The sequence below is a fragment of the Motacilla alba genome, chromosome 5 (assembly GCF_015832195.1).
Source record: "Motacilla alba alba isolate MOTALB_02 chromosome 5, Motacilla_alba_V1.0_pri, whole genome shotgun sequence".
NCBI classification, from domain to species: domain Eukaryota; kingdom Metazoa; phylum Chordata; class Aves; order Passeriformes; family Motacillidae; genus Motacilla; species Motacilla alba.
This window is the reverse complement of record NC_052020.1, coordinates 25,830,994-25,838,233: the sequence shown is the minus strand read 5'-3', so window position 1 is coordinate 25,838,233 and position 7,240 is coordinate 25,830,994.

Genomic DNA, 7,240 nt, shown 5'->3' with positions numbered 1-7,240 from the left:
TGGCAGCTCTGAGCATATAGTGTCCTTCAGAACTCCTGCAGTTCTGAAGAGGTGGCTTCATAACAGATGTCTGGGCACATTAGTAGCTGGACCCTTACAATGGGTATTAATTTACTGCTGCACAATTTTCTACCAGAAATTTGAAGACTTTGGTGTCATTTTTACATCATAATTGGATGACACTGCATTGTGTTTTAAATATCATGATGTTAACATTTAAGATTAATCAATGTGTGCCTTAATTTGCAGAATTTGAGGGGGTTTTTGTCTTGGTTTACTCAGAAGTTTTGTGTTACTGGAAGGTTTCTGAAAGCAGAAAAATTTATATCCCACTAAAAAATATACAAATTAAATTGGGGAAACATCTACCAGTAAGCAACTTCAGCCCCTCTATCTCCAAGAAAAGGAAAATAAATACAATTTGGTTGAAGACAAGGCCTTCTAAAGTTTGTCATTTATGATACTTTTGTTTGCTGATTGAGGGGCTGTGTGCCTACATGTAGCTGCTATTATCTTCCCTGGTTTGTTAATTGCTGAGGCTTCTAGAACACAGCTATCCATGCATAAGTGCTGGGTGTTATCACCTCCTTATCTTGAATTGCTGATAACTCTTGGCACCTTGGTGTGTACAGCCTTCCCCAAACACACACCTCTGGTATTTAGCTATCAAATAAATCCAGCAAACTCCCTCCCCTTTTCTTCTCATACTTTCCCTTCCATGCAATGAGGAAGGTGGGGCTTGGATATACCACTTGCTCCTCAGCAGGTGCCTCCTTAAATTTTGCAGAGGTAGTTTGTGAATCACAGCTGTTGCCTCTGACAGTGAAGTGACAATCCATCTCTGACTTGTATGCAGCTGGGAGCAGGATGGGCTCATACTGGAGTGCTCGTGAGGTAAGGGTGTGAAAGCTCTAGGAGCTGAAGATGGCCTGGGGTGTGTTTGTGGCTGGGATTCTGGTCAGGAGAAGAGGACTTGTGAGCCTTCATTTCTAATTTCATGCATATATTCACTTATGTAAGGATGAATGATACCTTTGCTGGTAGTAGTTGCCTTGTGGAGGCAGTCTTGGTAGTGAAATTCAGCCACAGTGGGTGATTGACATGGAGGCTGGGAACATTCTGAAGTGCCTCACAGGAGCTTTCTGTGAATTTGGGATGAATCTGTTATTTGACCCAAGCATTATGTAAGCTGTGCTCTTTCACAGTGCAGCATCTACCAGCTGTGACTATAAAAATATATGGTGTCCAGGTAGCTGTTCTAGCAGCCACCTGTTAGTGATGCACACAGGAAGGTCACTGCCTAAAACCAGTGATTAATAGTGATGGTCTTAGTTTCATATTTGTCCATGACTGATGCACAAAAAAAAAAATCTTGATCTGCTTCAGAAGTTTGGGGGGGTGTCTTGTTTGTTTGTTTATTTATTTGATGGGACATAAGTGGGAGGGAAAGCCCTAAAACAGACTGTTGGGTTCCAGGGAATGAACATACTCTGTCTCCTTCTCAGTACTGAAATTAACCTTCAGGTTGCTATGAACAAGTTATTTGATTATTCTGTGCCCTGCTTCCCTGGTTGTATAATAAAGATTATAGAGCTTCTCTTCAAAAACATGGATATGTGTTGAGATAAATGCATATTGATGCTTGCAGATCTCAAATGGGGCATCCCTATGTCTTAAGAAATAGCATATGTGAATGTCTAACCGATCTAGTCAAAGAAACACCAAGCATCTACAAATTCATCTTTTTAAACAGAACCTGGCTATGGTCTTTGTGTGGAAAGTATGCATAGAAAACAAGGAAAGAGACTGTCCTCTCTGCACTTCCCCTTTCCCTTAACCACTGAAACAGCATCAAGAGTAAAAGCAGAGACTTCTCAGAGATAGGGGGGTGAGGGGAGAGTTTTTCCACCCAGAACTTAAACCCAGACAGGGGTTAAAACATTAACATTAAACCATGCATTGAAACATGCCCTTCTCTTTTGGAGTTAGACATAAAAACATACCAAGGTCAGCTTATCATACTTTGAGAGTGATGGGAGAATTTTTAACTTCTCACCTGGATCAATTCCTAACTGGACAAAAGGAAAGGGCTGACATAACTCCCTTAAAGAATTTGGTGGAGTCATTTTGCTAGTAGAGAAGGGGAGAGGAACTAGGTAATGCTTTCAGTGAAGCAATAGCTAAAGTTTCAGGTACTAAAATCTGCAAGAATTTATAATTGTTTTGAGTCAGGTCTGTTTTTTGCCTTTCCTTCTGCACTTGACATTTCAGCTAATGATCCTTCTGCAAATATCCAGTATCTTGTTTGAGTGGGGAAGTATTGTTAGCATCTCTTCCAAAGCTGTTTTCTCGCATCTACTTTTTTCATGTTGTTCTGCATTGTGCTGATGGTGCCTCACTCACAAAATAGTGCCACAAAAAAATTATTTCTTCTGTCAATGACATATATACACAGTGGAATATTCCCTCAAAATTTTTCCATTTTTAAAACTCTATGTAGAGTGATTTTAACTTCCAAAGTAGTGCAAACAGTTCATCTTCTAATGTTGCTGCATGGCTTTGAAAATTGCAACAGGAATTTGTGAGAGAGCATGTTTTATGAAGCATAAACAACTTAACGTTAATGCAGGTAATAAACTTTTTCATTTTTCTGCAGAGTGATGAATGCCCCTGCTGTTCATTCTTTGTGAAAATCATAAGAATGAAAAATCTGAGAAAGGCAGATCTGTGTGAGTATCACAGTCTTTGCACTTTTTAGTAGTTTGGTTCTGAAAGCAGAGAACGTGTGCTTGCTACTGGCATTGTAACTGGTATCTGTGTATGAAGTAACACCATGGTTTCAAATATTGATGAACATTTGAATTTGCACTATGCTTTGAATACATTTTTATAAAAAAACACATTTTGGTTTATAGCATGTTACTAGTATTAGTGGAAATAGCAAATGTCTACTGTGGTGTACTGTAAAGTACCGTAGCTGCTAACAAGGTTCAGAGCCAGATTGATTTACAAATTCAGGCGTCAATTCTCAGTTGCAGTTTTTGAATTTCTTTTTGCTTTAAAGAAAATAAAAGGTAGAAGGAGCACTATATAAGTTATTGTCAAACAACTTATTTTTCTGTCAAAATTTCACTGAAATGTATTCGAAGTAGACTTTTCAGGATAAACAAATACCATTGAAATGTTTCTGAGGACTTGGAATGGGTAAAAGTGGGAGTGAAGAGAGAAAAATCTCAGCTGTTAGGTAGGAGAAAGAAAGCTCAATATCTCAAATATCTGACTCAGAAAGAACAAGTCAGGAATAAAATTGAAAGGAAGTGAATATAAACCTTTGGGTATCAAGTAAGACCAAGTGAACACAGCAAGTATATTTACCTCCATGGAGATTCCTATTAAATTCTTGGTTTTCTGCCATTGTGTTTAGCACAGGGATATTGCCTTTTCCTGAAAACAGCAAATCTTTAGAAAAAAGTGAAAGAATGTTTCAATTTCCTCTTGGTCATTTCTATCTCAGCTGAACAGTTTTCTGGCATGTTACCACCCCAAGGGAATTTCTAAGCTGCCCTGACAGGCAATACCATCAAGACAACCACCTGCAGAGCTGATAACCAAATGTGTTACCTCTGGCCTTAAAATCATGGATGTCTCTCTTTTTCTCAGCATTTTATAATGTTTGGAAATAATGATCTTTACATTTTTACAGACAATAGAACTTCCAGAAATTTGTAGCTATTTATCTTAGCTGCTTATCTTTTATTAGTCTTTATCCTGTATCTTCATTTTGAGGAGATGATTGATTACCTGACTTCAGGTTTGAAGCTACAACACTGGAGATTTGCTTCTGAAGCCAGACATAGAAGAAGGTCTTTGCTAGAAAGAGGCAGAAGAAGCAGTGCTAGGAGACAGGGTCTTAGAGGAGCTGCTTCATCCACTCCCCATTCCAGTTGCCTTTATTGGGTGCAAGAGAGCACCACATTTTGTTTACCCTCTGAGAATCAGGACCAATTTACCAGTGTCACAGCAGAGAGTCAGTGAGTTTTTATCTCCCCTCTACATGTATGCTCTCTCAGAGCAAATAATTTTGTTAGTAGAGCCATGCCACATGGTGTGATAGACACAGCACAAGAAATGAGACTGTTAAAAAGCATTACATTGAGTGAGAAAACCAGTGTGAGAGTGTAGTGCAATACTTTATGTGGTTCACATTTATTTGTTTTAATTACTATTTCTGTACACCTTAAAGTTGTTAAAAGAGACAGAGATGAGGTCAGAGAGTTGGAAGATGGCACAGAAATAATTCCAGCTGCAAAGAGCCATTGGTCCTCTGTTGGAGTCAGAATCTGGTTTTGGAAGACTGCCTGTCAAGTATGAGTACACTTTGCTTTCCTTCATCTGCGGCATTGCTCACCTAATGGGCCCTCTTTGTGCAAAGGGACTGCTACCTGCAGAGTCCATGTCTTGCACATGGACATATAACATAGGACTTATTTTTATTATGGGTTAGCTGTGGCAATCACCTATAATCATGCTATTGACCTTTTCCCTGTGTATCAGGCAAAAGGTTGTGTTTGTATATAACACAATCCTTGTAATAACAAGGATTAGGCTACTAATATGCATTAAAGTCTGTTAGGAATAAGGCTTACTGATGAACCAGAAGGAATGGCTCGCTAATTATGAAGGTTATCAGGTGACTATAATCTAAGTAGTACATGTAATGAAGACGTAGCTGTTGCAACTTCTAGGCATATTTGAGTTTGGCTGAATTTTCCCAGTGAAAATTTAAAAGAATAGTGATACCAGATCAGTCCAAAGTCTCATTTGAATTGAGAACATATCCCCAGAGCTGGCTTATAATAAATCCTTTGGAGTATTACAAACACTGAACCATGCTTTTCCCTGCCCTACTTTTCCAAGAGGTCTGTGGTTCTTGAGGTCTGTGGCTGAGAGATCTGGCTTCTGAGTCAACAGTAGTGTTTGGGTTTAATTGTCATAGCCCAAATTATTCACTTCTGGAGGCCATTAAGGGATCTTACTTTGATACTTGTCATCTCACTTTGCTCTGGACAGAAACCCAGATACTCATTTTCAGTCTCAGAGGAAAACACCATTCCCAGTTTCAGGATGTTATTCTTTGGGGAGGTCTATATGGTTATATTGCTAACTAAACAGTTACAGACGTTTCTTTTTTCTCTTTGCCTTGCATGGGCAGCAGAAACGCCTGCATGAGAAAACCTGGTCCTTTTCAGGCTGGTGTGAAAAGGCCTTTTTTGCATATTAGGTATGTCAGCTCTTACACCACCCCCTTGTATTTATCTCAAGAATTGCAGAATGCTAATCATTATATGACTGCCTCTATCTCTGGCTTTAAAACTGAGACAGCTTTGTGGCTGTCACAAATCTTCATAAAAACATCCAGCATTTTTGCAAAATCTGCCTAGAAGATGCAATTTCTTTGCAACTGTCCTACACTTACCTGTGGCGCCAGCAAAATGGGGAGTAACTGACAGCATCAGGAGCAAAAGTCACAAGCTGAGGTGCCTGGGCTCTCCATGTCCTTGTTTTCCAAAAGCTTGTCCTCCAGAGAAGATCACTGGAAGGGGGCATCGTTTTTTCTGTTCACATCCCACATTTATTTCACAGAAGCCGGCTTTATGCCGCGCTCTGCATTTCCACCATTTAACCATGGCACAGTTACTTTCTGGAGAGACTTGTCTGCCAGCCAAGTACCACTGCATTTCACCCCATATGCTGCTTATAACAAGAGATGGATGTGTGTTGTGTAGATTCCCCAGAGCAGATCTTGTTTTCAGCGTGGCTGCCCAGACCTGCCTTGTTGTGTACGGTCCCACTGGAGCACACCCAGCACTCACTAATCCCAGAGGCTGCCACTGCAACCACAGCAGGCCATAGGCTTGCACAGCTGGCAAATCTGGTTTTGCATGGCCCTTTTCGCAGTGGCTGGGTTCATTGATCTTCCAGGAGATAAAATATCTTCTACACTGCAAATTGACATCTATGGAAGATAAAACTGTTTGCTTCACGGGCTACAAATGAAATGTAAACGTAACATTTTCTACATACTTGTATTTAACAGAAATACTCCATTCAGAAAAAAAAAATGTCTTTAGAATTGGTGGCACATCCTAATTAGTATTTTAAAAAGTACAAGGCTACAAAAAGTTTTTCCTGGAATAGTCTACAGCTACTTTTTTTGTTTGTTTGTTTTCTTTAGTATGAAAAGATAATCTCAATCAGCATTCTCAATTAATAAAGCTTTAGGCTCCTCTTTAGTTCTAGTACTAAATCTGGGCCTTATTAAATCTGAGCCTGTTGCTATGCAATTTCATAGCAAGCTCACAATGCTACACTACCTATTGATTTTAAAAGTTGGAAGGTAGTAGTACCAATGTTTTTCCTTATACACCTAAACCCTGTGTAACACCATCCAAATAACAAAACACCTTTCAATACCATGTTCTCCAGAGGAAACTAGTGTGTGTGGAAAGGACTGATTGAAGATATGCTCACAACGTGCTGTTTACTTTACCTCTGATGTACCACTGGTGTGAGAGGGTAGCAGCAGTCTTTGTGCAAAGAGGGCAGTCAGGCAATGTAGGAAGTGGCAACAGGTAGCTGCTTGGGCCAACCAGTGCTAATGGCACACACACTTTAGGGTGAAATTGCTTCCTGTGGTCATTGATGTTTGCAATGGTTAAGAATAATCCTGGGATGTGGCCCTTTTAAAAAGAGCGTTAGTGTCTTTTCAGGGCACCTCATTTAGGTTCCTGATGTCGCTGCCTCCTCAGACAGGCTGCTTTTGCATCAATGGAGAGGAAAGCCTAAAAGAGCCCAAGAAAAATGCTTGGCAAGGAGAATCTGCACAAGGACAGAGAAGTCGTTATGTGGATAAGCCAGGCTGCAACAAATCCTGTAAACAGGGATTTCCTAACTGGTTAAGAAACTGAAACAGGTATAAAAACAGCCAGTAATCACAAGAAGATCCTCCCTGTGATGTCATATCCCAGAGCAGGGCTTTTTTTACTGTAATTGTAAGCTGATTAGATCAAGTTCAAGAGTCAATTGCACAACTACTGAGGTACCTGTTGAAATGGAGGCCTGGTCTTGACTGATCTTTGTAATAAAGTCATAACCATAGTTAATAATAGGAATAACAACTGAATGGATAATCTCAGTGAATATTACATGAATCAGTTTCATAGCTGCATTTCTTTCTGTT